Consider the following 27,068-nt stretch of genomic DNA (forward strand, 5'->3'; position numbering starts at 1 on the left):
TAGCAGATGCTCCTGGTTGCTTCTCCAACAACCATTTCCCCTTTGTTTTTGCACACAGAGCCCAGTTTTGTCAGCTATCAGCTGTCCAGTCCCAGGGGATGGGGCGTTATCGTTCTAAGGTAACTGTGGTAATCTCACTTCCCATTTATCTGTGATTGGTTTAGGACTGGTTATTCCACCCATTTCTGCACACTGAGACATGGCAGAAGTCTTCTGGGGTCTGCTGGGGAAGATTTTCCTCCCTGGTCAAAAGAGAGAGGGTGGAAGAGAAGGGTCCCCAGATAAAAAGGGTCTGGGTCCTTGGTTGTATTATGATCTCCTAAAGCAAACCTGGGACTGGTTTTCTCAGGACTTCTTTGGCGAGTGTTACACGTCCATGGTTTAGTCTGCTTTTAGCCAGGCATCTGGCCTTTGGGGGATGATTTCATCAAAGTCTGGCATGGACAGCTCAGTGGTCTAATTGGTGAACTGGGTATGTTTTCAACCCTAGTGGCCTCTACGGGTGGAAACGGTGGATGTGAGTGAGAAGTATCAGGATGCTTCTGTGAAGGGAAGGAACAAAGTAGCTTGTGGCTGGGGTATTGCTTTATTGGGCGCATTCAAAGTAATCATATCCTCACTATTGCTTTATCTGTTTGAATATCCTTTTGATTTTTTTCTTTTCAGTTCTCTGGACAATGGCAGATTTAGTGCTAGCAGTCATTAAAAGTGAAAGTCCAATAATTACTCTGCCTATCTGATTTTTGATGTGCATGCTCTGTCCAAGAAAATACGGAATCTGATTGGTTATTTAGCCATGTATGTAAATAGCTCCCACGTTGTGAGACATTTTCTCAAATTTGAGGAAAGTCATCAACATTTGGCACCAACCACTGAAAGTCCTATAAATGGACTAATCTGATTCAGTTTTCTGGATACTTTTCTAGCAAACAAAAGCCACCCGCATGTTCCAGGGTCTCCCACTGCAGACTCAGAGTTTTGGGAGCCAGGAAAACTGTATCTTCCTGCGTCTCGGGCACAGGAAAACAGACTTGGCAGCTCTGGTGCCCAGGCTGTCATGCACGCCATTTCCTCTTTACCATTAATGTTTGTCTGGGAGGGGTCTTCCAGGAAAAGTCACATCCTTTTTCTCAGTCTAGTCCTTTGCTTGGCCATTAGCAAGTGTTATTTGGTAATGAAGAGTCCACGAGATGGTCAGGGCTTGGGGCTGGACGTGAACTGAGGTTGCAGTATGATCCAGGTGGAGGTCACACACTTCGGGGCTGGCACACTTAGGGATCTGGACAGGTACAAAGTAACCCTCATTCACCTGAGAGGTGACGCAAGCTGCAGAAAGAATTGGACAGTGGTTTCTAGAGCTGGTTCTGCCATTTCTCAGTCAGATTGATTTGGGCCCATCTCTTCCTCTTTCTGAGATGAATTTCTTTTAATAGAAACTGTCGAGAGGGTCACATCTGTCTTGCTTTCCTCAGCCAACTATTGTGAGGATGAGATGAATTAATGTTATGAAAATGCTTCATGGGACTCCAAGTGCTATGTGAGTGTGAACCAGTGGTCAGTAAGAGGTGAATGCTCCCAGATCCTCCACGTCTCTCTGACTCTTTGAGTGGAGGTCTAATTCCAGATGGAGAAGGTCCTCCTTTCTCCCTGAATGTCTTTTGATTTAGGAACTCCCAAGTATCCTTGCTTTAGGACTCTAGGTTACTGAGGGGCTGCCATGTGCTGCCATGGTGATGATTTCCCTTTGGCTGGGAGCCCAGTGACCCTTGTGTCCCTCTTGGCTCAGGATTCAGGACACGGTCATTTGCTTCACAAGAAGCCACAGATCCCAGGGGCCATACAATGGAGGAAATGGGGCCCAAAGCCAATGCCAATCGCTCCTTTATTTGCAGGTGTCAACACCAAGAGCTTTGTGGTGGGGTGGCTTCATGTTTGCTCAGGGCTGGAGTCTGGGCAAAGCACACAAAGTTTGCCTTTGGTGCCCTTTTGCTTTCTCTTTCGAATTCTGTTCTCTCTCCTACTCCTCTCTGTCCTTCCCTACACAGAGGTCATTTCAGGCTCCCTCTGCTTCCCAGAACTCTGTGTTGGCAGTACCAGCAAAGTCAAGAGGAGTTCCACACAACAGAACTCCCTACGATGATGGAAATGGTCTATGTCTTCTCTGTCCAATATGGCAACCATAGCCATATGTGACTGTCAAACATTTGAAATGTGGCCAGTGTGACCGAGGAACTGAATTTTTAATATTATTTAATTTCAATGAATTTACATTAAAATTACCACATGAAGCCAGTGGCTAGTGTGTTCGACGGTGCAGGTCTGGAGCTCAATACCTCAATCATTTCAGTCCTTCCACTCCAATCACAACTAACCTGTCCTGCAGATGATGGATAAAGAAGATGTGGGACATGTATACAATGGAATACTACTCAGCCATAGAAAGAATGAAATAATGCCATTTGCAGCAACATGGATGCAAATAGAGATTATCATACTAAGTGAAGTAAGACAGAAAGAGAAAGACAAATATCATATAATATCACTTATATGTGGAATCTAAAATACGACACAAATGAATCTGTCTACAAAACAGAAACAGACTCCTGAACACAAAGAACAGACTTCTGGTTGCCAAGGGGAAGGGGGTTGGGGAAAGGATGGAGTGTAAGGTTGGGGTTAGGGGAGACCTTCAAGATGGCGGAGGAGTAAGATATGGAGATCACCTTCCTGCCCACAAATACACCAGAAATACATCTACATGTGGAACAGCTCCTACAGAACACCTGCTGAACGCTGGCAGAAGACCTCAGACCTCCCAAAAGGCAAGAAACTCCCCACATACCTGGGTAGGGCAAAAGAAAAAAAAAGAAACAGACAAAACAGTAGGGATGGGACCTGCACCAGTGGGAGGGAGCTGTGAAGGAGGAAAGGTTTCCACACACTAGGAAGCCCCTTCGCGGGTGGAGACTGCGGGTGGTGGAGGGGGGAAGCTTCGGAGCCACGGAGGAGAGCGCAGCCACAGGGGTGCAGAGGGCAAAGTGGAGAGATTCCCGCACAGAGGAGCAGTGCCGACCAGCAGTCACCAGCCCGAGAGGCTTGTCTGCTCCCCCGCCGGGGCGGGAGGGGGCTGGGAGCTGAGGCTCGGGCTTCGGTCGGATCCCAGGGAGAGGACTGGGGTTGGCAGCGTGATCACAGCCTGAAGGGGGCTAGTGCACCACAGCTGGCCGGGAGGGCGTCCGGGGAAAAGTCTGGAGCTGCCGAAGTGGCAAGAGACCATTGTTTTGGGGTGCGTGAGGAGAGGGGATTCAGAGCACCCCCTAAACGAGCTCCAGAGACGGGCGCGAGCCGCGGCGATCAGCACGGACCACAGAGACGGGTATGAGACGCTAAGGCTGCTGCTGCTGCCACCAAGAAGCCTGTGTGCGAGCACAGGTCACTATCCACACCGCCCCTCCCAGGAGCCTGTGCAGCCCGCCACTGCCAGGGTCCCGTGATCCAGCGACAACTTCCCCGGGAGAACGCATGGCGTGCCTCAGGCTGTTGCAATGTCATGCTGGCCTCTGCCGCCGCAGGCTCGCCCTGCATCCGTACCCTTCCCTCCCCCCGGCCTGAGTGAGCCAGAGCCCCTGAATCAGCTGCTCCTTTAACCCTGTCCTGTCTGAGCGAAGAACAGATGCCCTCAGGCGACCTACATGCAAAGGCGGGTCCAAATCCAAAGCTGAACCCCAAGAGCTGTGCGAACAAAGAAGAGAAAGGGAAATCTCTCCCAGCAGCCTCAGGAGCAGCGGGTTAAATCTCCACAATCAACTTGATGTACCCTGCATCTGTGGAATACCTGAACAGACAACAAATCATCCCAAATTGAGGAGGTGGACTTTGGGAGCAACTGTAGACTTAGGATTTGCTGTCTGCGACTGACTGGTTTCTGGTTTTATGTTTATCTTAGTTTAGTATTTAGAGATTATTATCATTGGTAGATGTGTTTATTGATTTGGTTGCTCTTTTCCTTTTTTTAATATATAGATATATATATATTTTTCCTTTTTTCTCTTTTTGTGTGTATGTGTAAGCTTCTTTGTGTGATTTGTCTGTATAGCTTTGCTTTTACCATTTTTCCTAGGGTTCTCTCTGTCTGTTTTTTTTTTTTAGTATAGTTTTTAGTGCTTGTTATCATTGGTGGATTTGTTTTTTGGTTTGGTTGTTCTCTTCTTTCTTCTTTCTTTTTTTAAAAATTCCTTTTAATTTTTTAATTTTTAATAATTTTTTTATTTTAATAACTTTATTTCTTTTTATTTTCTTTCTTTCTTTCTTTCTTTCTTTCTTTCTTTCTTTCTTTCTTTCTTTCTTTCTTTCTTTCTTCCTTCCTTCCTTCCTTCCTTCCTTCCTTCCTTCCTTCCTTCCTTTCTTTCTTCCTTCCTTCCTTCCTTTTTTTCTTTCTTTCTTTCTTTCTCCCTCCCTTTTCTTCTGAGCCATGTGGCTGACAGGGTCTTGGTGCTCCAGCCAGGTGTCAGGCTTGGGCCTCTGAGGTGGGAGAGCCAAGTTCAGGAAATTGGTCCACCAGAGACCTCCTGGCTCCATGTAATATCAAGCGGCAAAAGCTCTCCCAGAGATCTCCATCTCAATGCTAAGACCCAGCTCCACTCAACAACCAGCAAGCTACAGTGCTGGACACCCTATGACAAACAACTAGGAAGACAGGAACACAACCCCACCCATTAGCAGACAGGCTGCCTAAAATTATAACAAGGTCACAGACACCCCAAATCACACCACCGGATGTGGTCCTGCCCACCAGAAAGACAACATCCAGCCACATCCACCAGAACACAGGCACTAGTCCCCTCCACCAGGAAGCCTACACAACCCACTGAACCAACCTTAGCCACTGGGGGCAGACACCAAAAACAACGGGAACTAAGAACCTGCAACCTGCAAAAAGGAGACTCCAAACACAGTAACTTAAGCAAAATGAGAAGACAGAGAAATACACAGCGGATGAAGGAGCAAGGTAAAAACCCACCAGACCAAACAAATGAAGAGGAAATAGGCAGTCTATCTGAAAAAGAATTCAGAGTAATGATAGTAAAGATGATCCAAAATCTTGGAAATAGAATGGAGAAAATACAAGAAACGTTTAACAAGGACCTAGAAGAACTAAGGAGGAAACAAACAATGATGAACAACACAATAAATGAAATTAAAAATTCTCTAGAAGGAATCAATAGCAGAATAACTGAGGCAGAAGAATGGATAAGTGACCTGGAAGATAAAATAGTGGAAATAACTATGGCAGAGCAGAATAAAGAAAAAAGAATGAAAATAATTGAGGACAGTCTCAGAGACCTCTGGGATAACATTAAATGCACCAACATTCGAATTATAGGGGCACCAGAAGAAGAAGAGAAAAAGAAAGAGACTGAGAAAATATTTGAAGAGATTATAGTTGAAAACTTCCCTAATATGGGAAAGGAAATAGTCAAGTGCAGGAAGCGAAGAGAGTCCCAAACAGGATAAATCCAAGGACAAACTTGCCAAGATATATATTAATCAAACTATCAAAAATAAATACAAAGAAAAAATATTAAAAGCAGCAAGGGAAAAAAACATAACATACAAGGGAATCACCATAAGGTTAACAGCTGACCTTTCAGCAGAAACTCTGCAAGCCAGAAGGGAGTGGCAAGACATATTTAAAGTGATGAAAGGGAAAAACCTACAACCAAGATTACTGTACCCAGCAAGGATCTCATTCAGATTAGGTGGAGAGATTGAAACCTTTACAGACAAGCAAAAGCTAAGAGAATTCAGCACCACCAAACCAGCTTTACAACAAATGCTAAAGGAAATTCTCTAGGCAGGAAACACAAGAGAAGGAAAAGACCTACAGTAACAAACCCAAAACAATTAAGAAAATGGTAATAGGAACATACATATCGATATTTACCTTAAATGTAAATGGATTAAATGCTCCAACCAAAAGACATAGACTGGCTGAATGGAGACAAACACAAGACCCATACATATGCTGTCTACAAGAGACCCACATCAGACCTAGGGACACATAGAGACTGAAAGTGAGGAGATGGAAAAAGATATTCCATGCAAATGGAAATCAAAAGAAAGCTGGACTAGCAATTCTCCTATCAAACAAAATAGACTTTAAAATAAAGACTACTACAAGAGACAAAGAAGGACACTACATAATGATCAAGGGATCAATCTAAGAAGAAGACATAACAATTGTAAATATTTATGCACCCAACATAGGAGCACCTCAATACATAAGGCAAATGCTAACAGCCATAAAAGGGGAAATCGACAGTAACACAATCATAGTAGGGGACTTTAACACCCCACTTTCACCAATGGACAGCTCATCCAAAATGAAAATAAATAAGGAAACACAAGCTTTAAATAATACATTAAACAAGATGGACTTAATTGATATTTATAGGATATTCCATCCAAAAACAACAGAATACACTTTCTTCTCAAGAGCTCATGGAACATTCTCCAGGATAGATCATATCTTGGGTCACAAATCAAGCCTCGGTAAATTTAAGAAAATTGAAATCGTATCAAGTATCTTTTCCGACCACAATGCTATGAGAGTAGATATCAATTACAGGAAAAAATCTCTAAAAAATACAAACACATGGAGGCTAAACAATACATTACTAAATAACCAAGAGATCACTGAAGAAATCAAAGAGGAAATAAAAAAAATACCTAGAAACAAATGACAGTGAAAATACGAGGACCCAAAACCTATGGGATCCAGCAAAGGCAGTTCTAAGAGGGAAGTTTATAGCAATAAAATCCTATCTCAAGAAATAAGAAACAGCTCAAATAAACAACCTATCCTTACACCTAAAGCAATTAGAGAAAGAAGAACAAAAAACCCCCAAAGTTAGCAGAAGGAAAGAAATCATAAAGATCAGATCAGAAATAAATGAAAAGGAAATGAAGGAAATAATAGCAAAGATCAATAAAACTAAAAGCTGGTTCTTTGAGAAGATAAACAAAATTGATAAACCATTAGCCAGACTCATCAAGAAAAACAGGGAGAAGACTCAAATCAATAGAATTAGAAATGAAAAAGGAGAAGTAACAACTGACACTGCAGAAATACAAAGGATCATGAGAGATTACTACAAGCAACTATATGCCAATAAAATGGACAACCTGGAAGAAATGGACAAATTCTTAGAAAAGCACAACCTTCTGAGACTGAACAGGAAGAAATAGAAAATATAAACAGACGAATCACAAGCACTGAAATTGAGACTGTGATTAAAAATCTTCCAACAAACAAAAGTGCAGGACCAGATGGCTTCACAGGTGAATTCAATCAAACATTTAGAGAATAGCTAACACTCATCCTTCTCAAATTCTTCCAAAATATAGCAGAGGGAGGAACACTCCCAAACTCATTCCACGAGGCCACCATCACCCTGATACCAAAATCAAAGATGTCACAAAGAAAGAAAACTACAGGCCAATATCACCGGTGAGCATAGATGCAAAAATCCTCAACAAAATATTAGCAAAGAGAATCCAACAGCACATTAAAAGGATCATACACAACGATCAAGTGGGATTTATGCCAGGAATGCAAGGATTCTTCAATATATGCAAATCAATCAACGTGAAAAACCATATTAACAAATTGAAGGAGAAAAACCATATGATCATCTCAATAGAGGCAGAAAAAGCTTTTGTCAAATTCAACACCCATTTATGATAAAAACCCTCCAGAAAGTAGGCATAGAGGGAACTTACCTCAACATAATAAAGGCCATATATGACAAACCCACAGCCAACATCGTTCTCAATGGTGAAAAACTGAAACCATTTCCTCTAAGATCAGGAACAAGACAAGGTTGTCCACTCTCACCATTATTATTCAACATAGTTTTGGAAGTTTTAGCCACAGCAATCAGAGAAGAAAAAGAAATAAAAGGAATCCAATTCAGAAAAGAGGAAGTAAAGCTGTCACTGTTTGCCGATGACATGATACTATACATAGAGAATCTTAAAGATGCTACCAGAAAACTACTAGAGCTAATCAATGAATTTGGTAAAGTAGCAGGATACAAAATTAATGCACAGAAATCTCTTGCACTCCTATACACTAATAATGAAATATCTGAAAGAGAAATTAGGGAAACACTCCCATTTACCATTGCAACTAAAAGAATAAAATACCTAGGAATAAACCTAGCTAAGGAGACAAAAGACCTGTATGCAGACAAATATAAGACACTGATGAAAGGAATTAAAGATGATACAAACAGATGGAGAGATATACCATGTTCTTGGAATCAACATTGTGAAAATGACTATACTATCCAAAGCAATCTACAGATTCAATGCAATCCCTATGAAACTACCAATGGCATTTTTCACAGAACTAGAACAAAATATTTCACAATTTGTATAGAAACACAAAAGACCCCAAATAGCCAAAGTAATCTTGAGAAAGAAAAACGGAGCTGGAGGAATCAGGCTCCCTGACTTCGGACTATACTACAAAGCTACAGTAATCAAGACAGTATGGTACTGGCACAAAAACAGAAATATAGATCAATGGAACAGGATAGAAAGCCCAGAGATAAACCCATGCACATACGGTCACCTTATCTTTGATAAAGGAGGCAAGAATATACAGTGGAGAAAAGACAGCCTCTTCAATAAGTGGTGCTGGGAAAACTGGACAGCTACATGTAAAAGAATGAAATTAGAATACTCCCTAACACCATACACAAAAATAAACTTCAAATGGATTAAAGACCTAAATGTAAGGCCAGACACCATAAAACTCTTAGAGGAAAACATAGGCAGAACATCCTATGACATAAATCACAGCAAGATCCTTTTGGACCCACCTCCTAAAGAAATGGAAATAAAAACAAAAATAAACAAATGGCACCTAGTGAAACTTAAAAACTTTTACACAGCAAAGGAAACCATAAACAAGACGAAAAGGGAACCCTCAGAATGGGAGAAAATATTTGCAAATGAAGCAACCGACAAAGGATTAATCTCCAAAATTTACAAGCAGCTCAATATCAAAAAAACAAACAACCCCAATGCAAAAATGGGCAGAAGAACTACACAGACATTTCTCCAAAGAAGATACACAGATTGCCAACAAACACATGAAAGAATGCTCAACATCACTAATCACTAGAGAAATGCAAATCAAAACTACAATGAGGTATCACCTCACACCGGTCAGAATGGCCATCATCAAAAAATCTACAAACAATAAATGCTGGAGAGGGTGTGGAGAAAAGGGAACCCTCTTGCACTGTTGGAGGGAATGTAAATTGATACAGCCACTGTGGGGAACAGTATGGAGCTTCCTTAAAAAACTAAAAATAGAACTCCATACGACCCAGCAATCCCACTACTGGGCATATACCCTGAGAAAACCATAATTCAAAAAGAGTCATGTTCCACAATGTTCATTGCAGCTCTACTTACAATAGCCAGGACATGGAATCAACCTAAGTGTCCATCGACAGATGAATGGATAAAGATGTGGCACATATGTACAATGGAATATTACTCAGCCATAAAAGAAACGAAATTGAGTTATTAGTAGTGAGGTGGATGGACCTAGAGACTGTCATACAGAGTGAAGTAAGTCAGAAAGAGAAAAATAAATACCGTATGCTAACACATATATGTGGAATCTAAAAAAAAAATGGTTCTGATGAACCTACGGGCAGGACAGGAATAAAGACGCAGACGTAGAGAATGGACTTGAAGACACAGGGAGAGGGAAGGGTAAGCTGGGACGAAGTGAGAGAGTGGCATGGACATATATACACTACCAAACGTAAAATAGATAGCTAGTGGGAAGCAGCTGCATCGCACAGGGAGGTCAGCTGGGTGCTTTGTGCCCACCTAGAGGGGTGGGATAGGGAGGGTGGGAGGGAGACGCAAGAGGGAGGAGATATGGGGATATATGTATATATATAGCTGAGTCACTTTGTTATAAAGCAGAAACTAACACACCATTGTAAAGCAATTATACTCCAATAAAGATGTTAAAAAAAAAATAAAGGTTGGGATTAGCAGATGTAAGCTATAATATATAGAATGGATAAACAACAAGGTGTTACTGTATAGCACAGGAAACTATATTTAATACCCTATGACAAACCATAATGGAAATGAATATAAAAAACAAATGTGTATATATATATACATATATATATGTATATACTTATATACATATAACTGAATCACTTTTCTATACAGCAGAAATTAACACAACATTGTAAATCAAGTATACTTTAAAAAACCCAAAAAACAATTAACCTTCCTGTGTCCCAACCTCAAGGCCCCCTTCTTAGAGAGGTACCTACAAGTTAATCTGACAAACAAATTCCTATCCATGTATTAAGTTCTTACCCTTCTTAGGTAAATGCGTAGGTATTGAACAATGTCGTGCTTCAGTCAATGCAGAGGCTCAAATGATAGGCATTTGAAGGACTCTGGTAGGCAAGCACGGTGGGTGAGAAGATTATAGGCTTAGAGTTTTAGAGTGACCTCAAAGAATACTCTATGGATGGGCCCATCCTCCCCAGTGCCCTGGGCTGCTTCAAAGTTCCTCCTAGTCTCTTGCAGTTTGGGGAGAGTTAAGGTCAAAGATGTGTAGATGGGAGCCTGGGAAAGAGCTGGACGTGGGAGGGTTGGAATGGGCAGAGCCTAAAGGATGCCAACCTCCTGCAAAAGAACCTGGCATGCCATTCAGAGTGGCATTCTGTTCCACCCTGGGGAGGAGGTGCCAGGGAGAGGTTGTTAGGGAGGGGTCATTACCACTGGACAGGATTGAAGGGTTAACAGTTCAAAGAGACCAGAAACCAGACTGAAGGCCACAAAATGGACTGTGGCACTTCCGGTGGGATATCAGACAGGAAGTGTGATTCTACTCTTAATTCTAATCCTCCTTTATAGGGACCATTTTGTTTCCTCTGAATTCTTTTATGAACATTGCTTTCTGGATGTTCCTTTCACCCTGAAACTGAGCAGCGTTTCTGTTTCTCTTGGACAACCATGGGACTGCTCTCAAGTTCTTGCCTGTGTGTTCACAGATACCTACTGGTATCAGAAGCCAACATTTTCACACCAAACACTAGGTTGGGTAAAGGGTTGAGGATAATGTGGGGCGGATGTGGTTTGTAAATAAGTATACATATAAATAAAAAAGAGTAGCCAACCCCCCCCCGGTGCTTTGCAACGCAGTTCAGATCATGCTGTGCTTTTCCAGACCTCATGAAGGGCAGGATTGCTCAAGCATTTAGTGTTACTCTGTCCTCTCTCGTTTGCCTTTCACTCAACCAAACCTCATGAGGCATTTGGCATCAAGGGGCAGAAGCCTAGGAAGAAGAAAGAAAATCCGAGAAGCTGGTGGTTTGGCTGGGTTGATTCACCGGTTGCAGTGTTACCAAATACTCCTGGGCTTTAAGCCAAAGGGTCTTGCTGTGAGGAAGCAATTTGACAACTTATGGCATCCCTTCTGCAAGTCCTTGCTAATGTTTACTCTGAACACTATAAATTTCAGTCTACTCGCGTGAAAACTACAAGTCTTGCTGGGCTGAGGTAACTTAGAGCAGGGGTTTTTCTTGTGGGGGATTTTGTCTCCCCCAACCCAGGGGACACCTGGCAATGTCTGGAAACATGATTTTATTGTCACTACTGAGGGTAGGACTTTCTCCTCTCTGGAACCCTAGGCGACATCTGAAGACATGGTTGGTTGTCACAAGTGGGGTGGGGGGTGGAATACTGGCATTTAGTCGGTGGAGACCAGGGGTGCTGCTAAGCATGCTACAATGCACAAGACAGCCTCCACGACAAAGAATTATCTGTCCTAGAATGTCAACAGTGCTAAAGATGAGAAACTCTGGCCCCGAGGGAAAGCCGAGGCTTGGTTCTTGACACTGATGTATCAGATGGTCCTCAAAGGACAATCACTTTTCAGTATTGGAGGACAAGTACCCTGGGGTGACCTCAGGAAATCCTAGGATATTTCTCATCTACCCATGACCTAGTCAGTTTCATATCTTCATGAGTCCTTAACTTAAGATGCTCTGAAAGAGAGAGTGAATCCTCAGGGTGACACGTGCCAAGTTGGTCTCAGAGGGTCAAGATCCCATTTTTCTGTAGTACATACAGAGGGTAGCCTTGAGGCTTGGTTTCTCCATCTGTCAAATGGACTCATAATACTTTACGACCTATTTAACAGCTGGGCCTGGTATCCTAGGGAGATGGAGTTGGGGTATGGTATTTGAGGTGGCATGAAGGGGGAATATGTGAGTTAAGTACTTCTACCCAACTCCGACTCCAAAATGGCAATAGGATATTGTAGGTGGGGAGAGGCAAACAACAACTTGTGAGAGCCAAGTCAGTAGATTGTGCCTGGGGTTCAGTGGGTCATGGGACCAGGAAGTGATTTTCCCTGCCGATGGTAGATAGGGAAGATGCAGAGCCCAGCATGTCTGAGTCTTTCCATGAGGAATGTCAGTGGGCTGGGAGGAAGGGGACAGGCAGCTGTGACAATCGTAGGGGTTGAAGGGGACACAGAAAGCCATGGCAAGAATTTATGCAGAGCTGCTTGGGAAAATAAAAGCAAACACAATATTTCTTTTTCTGATTTTAAAAGAATAACGCAGTCATTGTTGAAATTTTCTCAAGTACAGACAACTATGAAGAGAAAATTAAAATCTCCCATAAATGCACCACGAGGAGATATCAGCTCTTAATAGGTGTGGTATTTTCGTTGAGAAAAACAGAGAAGGGTTTTCTGGGCAGGATAGGCTGGGGAGATTGAAAAGGTCTTTGAGAACAGCAGAATGCAGCAATGTGGATGTTGACTGGTTCGGAACTATTCTCTCTGTGAGCCAAGAGAGAAGAGTCCTTTCCTGAGCCTGGATGAAGCGCACAGTAGGACAGTTGGGCGATGTGACAGAGGGGCACGTGTCAAGTTCCCCTTACCTCAAGGTTCATGTGGAAAGCATCCTTAGCGTTCGCCTCCATGAATAGAAGAGTTCTTTAGCTGAAAGAGGAAATGACTCATTTTAGCTCAAAGATGATGAAACAGGAGACGCCATTTCTTACTCACTTTGCAGCAATAGCATGACTGAAATCACTGCACTTCAGTGATGGCATAAGACAGCTCTAGTTTTTTTTTTTTGAATTAGTGTTCTATCAACCTTATTATGAAGTAATTTCAAACTTATAGAAAAGTTGCAAAAATACTAAAAAAAATGTTATATTCCCTTTACCCAGATACCCTAATTATTAATACTTTACATTTGGTTTACCATACTCTTTCTTCTTTTTTTAAAAAATTTTTTGGCCACACCATGCAGCATGTGGGATCTTCATTCCTGACCAGGGATCAGACCTGCACCCCCTGCAGTGGAAGCCCAGAATCTTAATCACTGGACCACCAGGGATGTCCCTATCATTCTCTTTCTTTTCTGTATACACAAATGATTATTTTTATTAAATCATTTGAGAATAAGTCATGATGTCTCTTCGCCTTCTAATATTTCAGTTGTGTTTTCCTAAGAGCAAGGGCATTCTCTTATATAACCATCATGTAATGACTAAAATCAGAAAATTAACGTTGATATAGTACGATTATCTTATCTACAGATCTTCCTAAAATGTTGCCAGTTATCCTAATTGGGATTTGACTTTGTGAAATTTGGCCCTGGAGACCTTGAATGAAATTTATTGACATATCCTGTCATAGCCATGGCTGAACTGGGAATTTGGCCGCTCCAGCTCAAAGCTCGAGTTTGATTCTATCTCATGGGTTCATATGAACATTGGCAGAAGCCTGCTTTTCGAGATGTGAATAATTTTTGGTAGTGACAGGGTTGTTCCTGGGCTGTTGCGTGTGGGCTTATATCATCTGGGCTATGCCCATCTGGAATCATGGTTCCCATCTTGTTCCTTCCAATATATCTGGCTCTAGGTTTTGTCTAAGACATTTTAAACTCTGAGGACTAACTTGCCTGGGTCTCTGAGGCATGAGGTGACAATTGCTAATAGTATGGATCTGAGTTAGAACAAAAATGATTTCAGGACTTGAATACAAAATAGGCTCCTATATGTGTGCAGTTACTTTTTAAAATTTGCTTTAATATATAGACAACAATTCCTAATTTAGTGCTCAGTTTTCTCTTGCACATTCCATGCAAAAACAAACAATCTAACCAGAGTAGCAGGCCAAATAATACTTTTAAATAATTTCTATGTCTTCAAAATCCAGAATCTTGGGGATTATTGTTCAAGGAATCCAGGGTTGAGTGTTGTCCATGCTGACACCCATGGAGAAGGAAGTGGAAGGCACGCAGCTGCAGATTGCTACCAGTGGCTTCAAGCCAACACGAATCTCTCTCATACACCCCCAATTCCTCAGCATCACTGCTACTGGCCTAATGAATGCAGAGCCCAGACATCTTTGCAATAAAAACCTATGATGTGATGAGCCCATCTGAGCTTAAAACGGCCAGCCCCAAAGCATCAGATAATGAGGTGTCTGGTGAACCCAGAGTTCATAACGCAACTGTCTGGGGCAGCTTTCTCAGAAGCCACCAGTTTTTCTCCATAGGATACAGTGATGCTGAATTTTTCATTTTAAAATTCTGAACATTCTAGAATGTATTTTAAATTCTGGGAATCATTTCAGGACTTAAAGCCCTCTCTTTGATAATGTTCTAACTCTGGTTAAAACAACCCCTGCTCTGCTCTGTTACCTCCCAAATTAAATTCACACTTTTTACTCTTTGGCGGGAAGCGCTGAGGGGTCAGCAGTGGCTAAGGGAGGGTGCAGGAGTGGAGCACAGGAGGAGGGCCGCGTTGGGGGTGGAAAGTCTGGAATGACGAGCAGCAGTAGTCAGGGCTCTGGAGCAAGAAGAAGTAAAGGAGATTGTGGTCCTTTCACTCCTGCAGTTCAACAAACATTGACTGAGTGCCAGGTCTTGGACTCACTTCATTCATTCATCTGTTTATTCATTCAGAATTAAAAAAAATGCCTGGCACAACATTTAGCTCTTGTCACTCTCTACCCAGACTCCCACACCTACTCTCAGTCCTCCTCTGTGCCCTGCGGGCTGGCTCCTGTGATGCTCTTGTCCTCCAGCTCTGGTTGGGTCCCACCCATGGGAGGCAGAGGATGGGAGCAGAACACATCAGGGTATCTGTTTCCCAACCCCCCTGCCTTCGTCCTGGCCTGCTTCCAGCAGTGGTTGTGTCTCCACTGCCACAGCTCCAGGTGGGCAGCCCCAGCTCTCACTGGGTCCCGGCAAAATCCCTCCCTACCCATTCCCCTCTAGGCAGAGAGGGTGGTGACAAATTCCCTTGTTTCTTGTCTCAACTCTGCCCACAGGTATGTAAATTAAAAGATTACCTTTTCTTAAACATCCTAGCTAAGTATGTCATCTTTTTCCTTTCTGACCCTGACTGCTACAGCCCTTGAATATATGCTGAATTGTTTTCTGATTGCTTGGGGCAGACTGCAAAGATTAAAGTTTTGTAGATAGTGTCTGACACTTGGCTTCACCAGTGCAGGGTGGGGAGGCATAACAGAAGCTCCTGCGGGAGAAATCTCAGAGGTTTAGTCCCTGATAGACTCCAGTATTGTGTGTCAATCAAAGACTGACTTGATCTCTGGCCACATAATTAGAAGTATGATGTCCAGAAAAAGGGAGGTGATAGTGCCACTTCATTCTGTCTCCATTTAGAGTTCTAGGCTCAGTTCTGGGATTTCCACTTTAAGAGGAGACATGTTAGTTGTCTTTAAGTGTTTGAAGTTCTGTCATATAGAGCAGAGGTTGAACAAGTTTTTCTTTAAGGGCCAAACAGTAAATATTTTTGGCTTTGTGGGCCACATGTTCTCGTTGCAACTACTCTATTGTGCAAAAGCAGTCACAGATGATATGTGAATGAATAGGCTTGACTGTGTTCTAATAAAACTTTATTTACAAAGATAAATGGTGAGCTGGATTTGGCCTGTAGGCTTTATTTTGTTGACTTCTGATATAAGGGGAAAAACATGGATATTTTTCTGGGTGCTTCCAAAAGGCAGAAGTTAGATCCACATGTAAAAATTGTAGGGAGGTAGATTTGTGCTAATTTTAAGGAAGATCTTTCTAAAGGTAATGACTGTTCCCAAACAGGATAAGCTGATTCATGAGGCAGTCGGTTTCTTGTTACTGAAAGTATTCAAAGGAGAAGCTGAACGTCGCAGAATAATTTTCTGCAAAGCACACAGAGTAACTCAGATGATGAGGAAGGTAACAATACCTCCTATATGGGTATACTTAGTACAGTACCACACACAGTAAGTCTTCTAGATTTTATACTCTTAGAGGGAAGAGACTGTGCCGTATCTATCTTTGCATCCTGCACACTCCCGAAAGCCTAGGATAGTGCTTTAAACACGGTGGGCGTGACCAATACATGTTTTGTCAACTTGGCTCTTTAAGTAAAATCTTGCTGACAGATGAATTAAACTAATTCGTCTTTAGTACAGTCATCACTACTAGTCACGTTAAATTAGTTCAATTACCTCTAATAAGCTTCAATATTGAGGATTTTCACTGAAAAGAACAGACATCATAGTGAACATTTATTAAGTTCTAAAAATATGCCAGCTACTGCGCTAAGAATTTTACATGCACTATTTTAATTCTCCTAAAACCTATGAGGTAGGTGCTATTATCACCCCCATTTTATTGATGAAGAAATTGAAATCCAGAGAAGTCTCAAAGATGGGAAGTGGCATAATCAAAAATCGAGCTGGGATCTCTTTGATGTCAAAGGCTGTTGTCCAACCACAACGCTATCCTGTTTCTCATTCATTTGTTCATTCATTCAGTATTCAACAAACACCAATTGGTGGCCTGCTATTTGCCAAGCACTTCAGCTGTTGAGGACAGAGCTGTGATTATAAACAGATCAAGTCCAGACTCCGAAGGAATTTACATTGCAGGTGGGATATATCTGGGATAGATGTATCATTGACAAAGGAGAAGATATTAAATGGTAATTCATCACAAGACACAGAGATTAAAAAGAGAATCAATATTTCTGTCCACATCAGAACTTCTGGTATAATCCTAACTGATGAGTTTATCCAAGCTCTTTCTTTGTACTGGCATTGGCCCAAGTTTAGTCTTTAGTCTTTTGTCAAATTCTCAGATGGGTTCAGAGATTCAGAAGGAAGCTTCAAGCATTCTGGCAACTGATTCAGATCACTATGGCAATTTGTAGATATGTGAATGAAGCCCTCGAAGGGAAAAAAAACCCATGAAGCACTCAGTTATCACTCTTCCAGGGCAAGTTGAATGTGAGCATCGTCAAACTGGGAGACCAGAGGCAAACAGATGAAAAGAGGTAGAAAAAGCCAGTTCAGTTAACACAAAAATAAAGAAAAAAAAACCCTCTTGGCAACGTTCCATTTTTTCCCTTTCCTAAAACACAGAAATACTAAGAGCCTAAATTCTAACTCCCAGCTCCCAGTATCAAAAAAAAGATCAATATTTATAACAAATGCTACAATGTTGAGAGGAAAACACACCAACTTGGGTCAAGCGGATGGGCCTTGTTTAGAAGGAGGAGAGCTACCAGGGCGCAGGCAGGGGAGTGGAGGGAACCAGAGGGAAATTCCAAAACCTTGAGTGAGATTGAGATAGAGAGAGCAAGAGTGCTAAGGTTCAAACAACACAAAGCCAAATAAATTGTCAGGTCCAATACATAAGTGCTTACTGCAATGGGAGACAGAGCCCAAATGTCAGGGGCTGAATAAACAGGAGCCCCGAGGAGGAAGTGAAAGAATTCAGGACTTTGTATCTTTTTGGGTGCTAACGCAAGCTTTGTACCTTTTTGGGTGCTAACCGCAAGGGGTGGGCATGGATGGCCGAGTTAAAATCACAGGATAGGAACTGACAAATACTAGTGATACTTTTGCAATTCCAGAATTCCTTTTGTCAGTAGATTGCAAAGTGATTTTCAGATTGGTGAGTCCTTATCGTGTTAGCATGATCTTATTGCTAAGATCATGGCTAGAAAACAAAGAATGATAATTAGTTAACATTTATTGACTGCCAGACACAGCTTTTCAGCACTTTAATGCATTGTCTCATTTAATCTTCCCATGTACATTTTGAAAACCAAGCTCTTTAATAGAGACCTAATTAAAAAATGATTAAAAACAGAGGTACATTTGGAGGAAACCATAAAATGTCTTCAGAAACAAGTACTAGTCATTTATTCATTCTTTTGTTTCCTGGACTATTTCTTCAGCCGCTAGTGATCGAGCACCTAATATGTGTTGGGTACTATCAAGGGTCTGTGCAAGGGTGATTTTACTGATTTCCCTCATTGTTTAACACACAGGCAGTAGAGGGTTAAAATACGGGTGAGTGGTAAAATACGGGTGAGTGGTAAAATACGGGTTCCATTTTAGCCCTGCCTCTAACTGTTCCTGTGGTCCTTGGATAGGTCAGTTTCTTCTCTGTTTAACGTCTTATAGTGTAAAACAAGGAGCTGGGACCACATGATGCTTGAGGTCTTTTAGAATTTAGTGGTAAAGTCTTCAGTAGCTTTATAATACTTTGTATTTTATAATGAACATTCACTTATATTCTATCATTATCCTCTCCCATCACCATTGGGTAAGTAATAATACTATGAAGCTTTAGAGAAATTTGCCAGGGCTTGAAGCAAATTCCTCTGCTCTGTCCACTAGAACCCTCTGCCTTCTGTGTATGAGTCCATGCTTAGTTTCCAGAAGAATTATACGAGAGCTGGGTGCAGATATCAGAGGAAAAGGAAGAGATATAGGAGATACAGAAGACAAGGAGAAGTTGTGAGTAGGAAGATGTGCCAACACTCAGGGAAGATGTGCCAACACCATTTAGGGCTGCTGTGATCACTGAGGAAGTGTATCCAAAGGCACAAGAAGAGAAATCCTCTAACTGGAGTAAATTACATGGAGGTAGATTCAAGTTCAATGACTGGGGAGTGAAGTGCCTCCCTGGACATTCCACTTGTCCATTACTGAACAGAACTACAATGAATGGGTCTTGTTATAAGGCAGAAGCCCTGGACTCAAGAGGAAGAATACCTTTCACATGATTATTATGCCCCAAAGATGAGATGGGCCCCTCTGGTAGGAGATTAGCTGCTTAAGCAGAGACCATATGAAACCCTACAGGGGTTAGCGACTTGGATCAGGCCTGGAAGACCAGTAAGGGGACTTCCAACTCTGAAATGCTATGGTTCTGGAGACTGGTGTCTTACAATTTAAGCTGTAGTCTATCATTCCTACTCCAGAGTTTAGATATTCCTGCAATCATCTGTTGGGAAAATTCAAGGTCCTTTTCCAGCTACTCATATTCAGGACAAGTTCCTCAATTCATTTCTTTCCAAGAAGTTCCCTGTATGGATCCTTTCCGGCATATCCACCCTGACCTCCTGGTCTTGGTGTTTCTGACCTCCCATTCTTGACAAATATCCAGGATTGGAATATCTTTGGAAGCCAGAGTTGAAATCAAACACCATTGTGTTGGACCAACACATTGAAACTCTAGCCTTATCAGTCTATTGATTAACAGGGTGACCTTGCATTTGTCCAGTGTCCTTATTTTCCAAGGTGTTTTCCATCTGCCAGCTTTATCAGAAGCGTATAAGTCCATTGGTATCCTGAGGGTAATCACTTTCACAGGAGAAGGTACATGGAAGTGCTTTGTAAAAGTGAAACATTGTGAAAGGTGAGATTTTTTTTATTGTTATAACATGCCCCGGGTCACAGTAAAGCAGAGCCATATCTAAAGCAGGTTCCTTCAAATCCTTTTGGGTATGAGTGTAAAGTAAATAAAGAGTACTATGGATAATTTACAAAGAACCAAAGTCCAGATCTCCTTGATTGATTGGTAGGGAAGGATAGAATTTAGAGCTGGATTTTACAAGTGTGATAGCACCAAATCAGGATCACTTAAAAGCAGGCTGGTTGTTCCAGTACAATGAATAGCCACGGCATGAACATGAATCTGCATAAATTGGCCAATGGTCATTTTGAATGGGGCAACCATGGGTTGGATGAGGTAGCCACCAGCAGTGGACCTGAACCAAAGGGCTTTCTGCTTATTTTAGCTCAGAGACCACAGGTGTAAATCCACCTTCCCAGAGAAGCTTGTAGCATCTAACAAGCTAGGGTTACACTCCTAATTCAGAGGACAATAAAAAACAACCTCCAACGATGAAAAGACCTTAGCCAGAATTCTCAAGAAATTGGCTTAAAAAATAATCCCCAATTGATTGCAACATTATGAACATTCTTAAAATGTTACCTTTGTCCTGATGTCTAAACCCCCATGAAGGGGTTTACGAAAAGGTTCTTTATGCATTTGAAGCCACTAATACTATAAGTGGGGAAAGAACACACTCTTTTAATTAAAAGAGCAGATTGTTATGATTGTGGTAATCTGAATCGAGAACATCTTTTTACCTAGAAATATGAGAGAATAAATATTTCCCGGAGTTAGTATCCAAAGCTTGGGATTATTTAGGATTAGTAGCCAAAATTGTTCTTTTACACTGTATAATCAGGAAGGCTGCTCAGAGGAGAATGTTAGAAGGAAAATCTGTTTTAGGTTTCCTGTTACTCCAGCCAGTTGGGGACCATCTAAATGTCATTTGTCTCCGACCCTTGAACGGTCTTCTCCCCCACTCTTGGGGCAACACAGCCAATGACCCTCTTGGAGCAGCAAATAACTGGCATATATCAAGGCTAACACTTCTGCTTTGCAGTCTAGTTGTTTGCTTGACTATCAGATGTTGCCTTTTTTAGGTAGTTGAACTTGGCAGAATAATAAACTGTGCTTCTGTTTACTCTTTTGTTCTCAAGGCTAATTTAAAAGTGCTCTTGGTGGGTGAGTGGTGATGATAATGGAAACATCTTAAACCATTAGGTTGAGAACTGAAATACCAACATGGGCACAGGAGACTAATTCCGTAGCTGATGGAAATGAGTCAATGTACCTTCTGTAGCCTGAGTACCATGTGCAATGTTCTTTTAGTTCCCATAAACCACAGGGTCTGGCTCCCCAGAGTTGGGAGACTATAGCATCTAGCCAGAGGATTTGCTTTACTTTGAGGTTCTTTAAGCCCCATGTTTGTTCCAACAGCCTCAACTCAGCCCCTTACTACTGTTTTCTCCCCATGGGTTTTGGTCACATCATTTTCCAAAGTCGCCCAATTGCATCAATCATTCATTTTTATTAAAACAAATGTGGGTGTGTGTGTGTTATTATAGCTATATCCCACTATACAGCATATTGGCTAACATGATTCATTGCATAGAGGCACCATGGTTCAACGAATGTGTTAAGAACCTGAACCAGACCAAAACGTATATAAAAGTGACTTGTGCCATTTTTTAGCCATGTGACCTTGAGGAAGATACGTAACTTCCTTGAATCTCAATTTCTTCATCTGTAAAGTGAGAATACCTTTTGCTACCTTTTTGGATTGTTGTGAGGATTCGATGCACAGTATCGAAGAAATAGCAAGTAGTGAATACATGCTAGTGATATTAATGGTTAACACTGTTAATTTGTTATGCCAGGAATTACGGGCATCCTCAAAGCATCTCTAGGAACTAAGACCCATTATTATCTTCACTTTGCTGATGAGAACAAGAGAGACAGGTTAAGTACTTGCCCAGCATCACAAAGATATGAAACGGCCATGCCAGGATTCCAGAGTCCTCAGTCTGGCCACTACTCCCCATGTAAGAAGAGTGGGCAGCAAGGGTTTTGACACCTTAAGAAAGTGGAACCTTATTTGTTCCCTCTCACTCTTCTTTTCCATGCTTCTTCATTCACACCTGAGTCAGAAGCAGGGAAAGACAGAAACTGATACAATAGGACAGTGTAACCAGTAGACCTCTGGCAGACCAGCTATGGAGCTTGGCCTCAACCTCAGCTGTGAACTTGTTGGCTGAACATAAAGGCAGTTGTTATATTTCATGTAGTCAAAAGATTTCAAACATTCTAAAGTTATTTTATTAGAAGGGAGGAGTGAACACTCTTCTATACAGATCCACTCTACTGAGATCACTGAAAAGCACAAATATAAATATCATGACATTATTATATTATTATCATTAGCTCATCCTGCAAACATCTACTCTCCACAAACTTAAATAGAAATCATTTTTGCTATCAATACTAAATCTTAAATCCCTTACTAATCTTATCCCTTAAATCTAAGATATTAAGATCAGGAACCGTTTTATTAACTCAAACCTACAGCAAAAATCTGTTCAACTCAGATTGCCGAGATCGTGGCAATTTGCTCTTTTAATTAAAATACTAGTGTGACTAGTGTGTTGTCCAACAGCTGAAGAATGGACAAACAAAATGTGGTATATCTACAATGGAATTTTATTCAACAACAAAAAGGAATGAAGTACTGATATATGCTACAACATGGACAAACCTCAAAAATGTTATCTCAAGTGAAAGAAGCCAGTCACAAAAGACCACATATAGGGCTTCCCTGGTGGCGCAGTGGTTAAGAATATGCCTGCCAATGCAGGGGACACGGGTTCAAGTCCTGGTCTGGGAAGATCCCACATGCAGTGGAGCAACTAAGCCCGTGAGCCACAACTACTGAGCCTGCGCTCTAGAGCCCATGAGCCACAACTACTGAGCCCGCGTGCCACAACTACTGAAGCCCGCGTGCCTAGAGCCTGTGCTCTGCAACAAGAGAAGCCACCGCAATGAGAAGCCTGCGCACCACAAGGAAGAGTAGCCCCCCGCTCGCCGTGACTAGAGAAAGCCCGCGTGCAGGAACGAAGACCCAACGCAGCCAAAAATAAATTAAAAAAAAAAAAAAAGACCACATATAGTATGATTCCATTTATATGAATTGTCCAGAAAAAAGCAAATCTACAGCGACAGAAAGTAACTTAGTGGTTGCCAGGGGCTGGGGATAGGGGAGAAAGGGGAAAGGGGAATGACCACCGCTAATGTGTACTAAGTTCCTTCTCTGGTTGTTGAAATATTTTAAAATTAGGTTATGATGAGGGTTGCACAACTCTGTAAATATACTGAAAACCACTGAGTTGTATACTTTAAAGAGGTAAACTTTATGGTATGTAAATTATATCATAATAAAAATATTTAAAAGAAACGGTGTGTTATTTCCCCTACTTACTTGCAAACATGATAATAGACATTCTTTCATGTTCAGCAATCCTCATTATTAGCAACACTCTTTTTGAATAAACAGTGATGAACATGAAAGCATTTATCTCCTTCCTCCCCCCACCCTCCCAAGAGCCTTGATAATTAATCTTGTCTTTACTTTTAACCTCTCTGTCAAGTATTTGACTGCTGGGAAGTCAGAGTTCTAGAGATAAATGGCTCTCTATTTAAGTACAATTTTCAGGCCAAACCATCAAATCTGCCTCCATCTCTGGCCCCTTCCCTGTGTTCTCTTTCTTTCTCCTCCAAAACCTTGCTGCTGAGGACCCAGTGTTCCAAATCAGAACTGATCTGGAACAGGGCCTCCACACTGCAACGGGAACAGAGCCAATTGTTAATGAATACAAAGCATTATAGACAGAAACTGGCGGGGATAAAAAGGATGGTGCCTCATCCTTTTGGATGTTGGTGGTGGAAATGTAGGCAGCTTTTATTTCAATACGTGTGCCTTACAACAGGAGTTAGACGGGAACTGGGATGCCAGTTAAGAGAACTGCAAAAAAATCATGATTGGCATTTAGGCATCAAGAGAAAAAAGTTCTCTCCTTAGTGTTCTTGATTTGCTCCATTTACTGTACAAACAACCAAGGCAATGGCAAAATCGTATCCTTTGGATGGAAATCCCAGTCCAGTTTCTAAATATTGAGAGTTCTGTTCTCCACTCAGCTTTCCTGCCAGGAGATGCGCCACATGGATTTGTGCAGCTCTGCCAAAACCCTTCCTTTACGTTCCATTCCTCTGGTCCAAGGAGGTTAGGGAAGATTTACCCATAGGTCAAAGGATTAACCTTGGCAAACATGGAGTAGGGGCTCAACTGGTTTTAAGACAGGAGGAGGCCCTGAAATCTGGAAAGATTCCAGTATCTTGGTCAAATCTACTCCCCCTGTCATTCTGAGATCATTACCTCAGATAATACTAAATCTTGATCATTTTACCCACTGTTAATTTTTTCCCCCTTTGAAGCATACTTCCCCTTTCTTTTCTTTCCTTCCTGTTCCCTTCACCTTCCAACCTCTGTCGGTGACAGAGTAGCTTAACTCCTTTACCTACATGAGAAGGCAGGTAATATGCCAAGCAGTGGGGTGAGAGTGAGTACAGGATTCTGCAAACACACTTTCACTGTCCCCTCACCCCCAGAGGACCTGATCCTCATCCAGAGAGAGAGAGGGGGAGAGAGAGAGAGAGAAGAGAGCTTGTGACACCAGGAAATCCACCCAGAATCCAAGAAGCCTGGTGACTTACCCTGGGCATGCCACAAGCCAGGTGAAGTTTGGACCCTTGCTTCAGAATTCAGAGGGTGAAGGCACAGAACTTGCAAGATTTAATGAAAGTGCCTGGTAGGGTTTGTTCCTGGCTCTGAACACCCTCAGAGACCAGTCTGTGCAGCTCTGATGTGCATCAACCCGTTTGCTGATTACCCCTAGGCAAGCTGATTCAGGAAGATTAATATTTGCCTTGTGATATATAAGGCCCTTACTGCTTCTCCCCCGCACTGCAAAAAAAGCAATAATTGGATAACTTGCTTGTGACAGTGGTTGGATTTGCTTGGTTTGGCTTAATTTGGTTTACAGTTCACTTGCCACTGAATCAAAGATTCAAAGCAGCTATTGTTTCCCAGCAAAGCAGAGAGGATGAGCAAGGCAGAGGGAAAGACTTGAGACGGGTAAGGGCCAGGGCAGCAAGGGCAAGCTACAGTGGGTGAGTCATGAATCCTGCACTGCCCTTCCCACTACAAGCTTGAGTTTACCCCGCCATCACTGTGTTGCCAACATCTGATCACTCAGGTTCTGTGAAGCGTGTCACACAGGATGCGACACGTGTTTCCGAAGGGGCTGGCGCTGGCCACGGAGCTTGGGCTGTTCTCTCAATCCTTCTTGCCAAAAATCACTTTCCAGACAGAAGTGGATTTTTAGCTCTAATATTGTGTAAAGTCAGGAGCCTAGTCACAACAGTAGATGCAAATGGAAAACTTCTCTCAATGTCATTTGTTTGGATGGTATAATGGGTTGAATCGTGTCCCCTCAAAAGAGATGTTAAAGCCCCCCAGGACCTCAGAATGTGACCTTATTTGAAAATAGGTTCACGGGAGATGGAATTAGTTAAGATGAGGTCATACTGGTAAGAAGTAGAGACACACAAGGAGAATGACCTGTGATGACAGAGGCAGAGACAGAAGTGATGCAGCTTTAAGCCAAGGGACTCCAGGACTTGCTGGCCACCATGGAAGCCGGGAAGAGGCAAGGAAGGAGTCTCTCCAGAGTCTCAGAGGGAGCATGGCGCTGGTAAAATCTTTGTTCCAGACTTCTAGCCTCCATAACTGTGAGAAAATAAATTTCTGTTATTTTAAGCCATCTAATTTGTGGCACTTTTTTTTACAGAAGCTCTGAGAAACTAATACAGAGGGTTTGTATCTCAGTGAGCTGATGTGCTTATATAAGCACCTTTTCTGTGACCAATTCATACTTCTTTTCTGCACCAATGCAAACTTTGATTGCACTTTTAATCAGTGAAAAGAGTTGGACTGTACAGGATTTGGTCAGCCTGACTAATGTAGACACAGCACAGTCCTATTCTAGGGCAGCATCTATACTTCCAGTGGGAAAGTTGCTAATGTAAGAAGCCAGCAATGGTGTTCTGAGTTCACTGCTATGAGGTCTGGTTAATTTTTATTTAAAGGAAAGCTCTAACCACTAGAAGGGGCTTTAAGAACGATTAAGGGGACTTGAATACTGGACAGACACAAAAACCCTACAGGAAATATGGTGCCAAAAGCATATTTACGCTTTTGGCAATTCCCCAGCAGGAGTGGAAGGAGATATGGGAGAGAGATAGTCATGGACCCGCATCCTTCAATCCTCATTCTGGCTTTGATGTTGTCATTAGTTATGTGTCCCCAGCAAAGGCACTAAAACCTCTCAGGGCTTCCATTTTTTTCAGGGGAAACTGCTTTCAGCTTACCGTCCTATCCATATAACATGGAAGAAAAAGGTGAATTAATTCAACCTCCATATTCCAGATTTTCAGAAAAAGCTTTGTGTGGCCTCTAAAGCATCAAGTCTCTTGGTTCTGTGTCCACAACACTCAAGACCATCCACATCTGCTTACTCCAGACTCCTGAATCCTTTTTCTAGAACATAGATTCCATACTTAGAAACATTGTCAGCTCAAAAGAGATCTGGATATATTATTGGATATATAACTTTATTATTTTTAAAAAAAGCAAATCTCAGGCATCATGTTATTTTACACCTACCTATTTCAGTGTGATATCTAGCAATTACGACCATATTCTTACACAACTATAGTGTTATTTTCATTATCTAACTGGATTAGTAATAATTCCTTGATATCATCTGATACGGTCCTGATTATATTTTTGCAATTCAAAATAGGAAACAAAGTGGTCAATTAGTCTGTAACTTCTTGAGTTGGAAGGAACCTCAGATAATCAGCTTCTATTAATATCTACTCAAGGCAGAGGCCTCCCTGTCCTGTTTTCAAATATCACAGAGCATTAGTGTGTTAGAAAGGACTGTGGCGATCACCCAGCTCAACTTCTCACTTGACTGATGACAACACTGAGGCTCTGAAAAGTCACATAACATGCATGGTCACATGGCAAGTTAGAGGTCAAGGTAGGATTGTGATCATTCCTCCGATCCCGATTTCACAGCAGACTGTCTCTGTAGCAAGAAACGCCACAGGCTTCTTCCAATAGTCAGATCTATAATTTAATCCCGAAGTTATCGTTTCGGGCTCACTAAA

The 27,068-nt window shown here is 41.9% G+C and overlaps 1 protein-coding gene across 2 annotated transcripts in view; it reads right to left on the minus strand.

Annotated features, from left to right (window-relative positions):
- PRLR (prolactin receptor) overlaps positions 1–27,068 on the minus strand; it is a 174,779-nt gene that overhangs the window by 36,674 nt on the left and 111,037 nt on the right. For both annotated transcript variants that reach the window (XM_061187698.1, XM_061187696.1), the window contains exon 2: positions 13,009–13,069. The gene's annotated coding sequence lies outside the window, so the exon portion shown is untranslated. The remainder of the gene's footprint in view (positions 1–13,008; positions 13,070–27,068) is intronic.

Source organism: Eubalaena glacialis, chromosome 4, assembly GCF_028564815.1.
Source record: "Eubalaena glacialis isolate mEubGla1 chromosome 4, mEubGla1.1.hap2.+ XY, whole genome shotgun sequence".
NCBI classification, from domain to species: Eukaryota; Metazoa; Chordata; class Mammalia; order Artiodactyla; family Balaenidae; genus Eubalaena; species Eubalaena glacialis.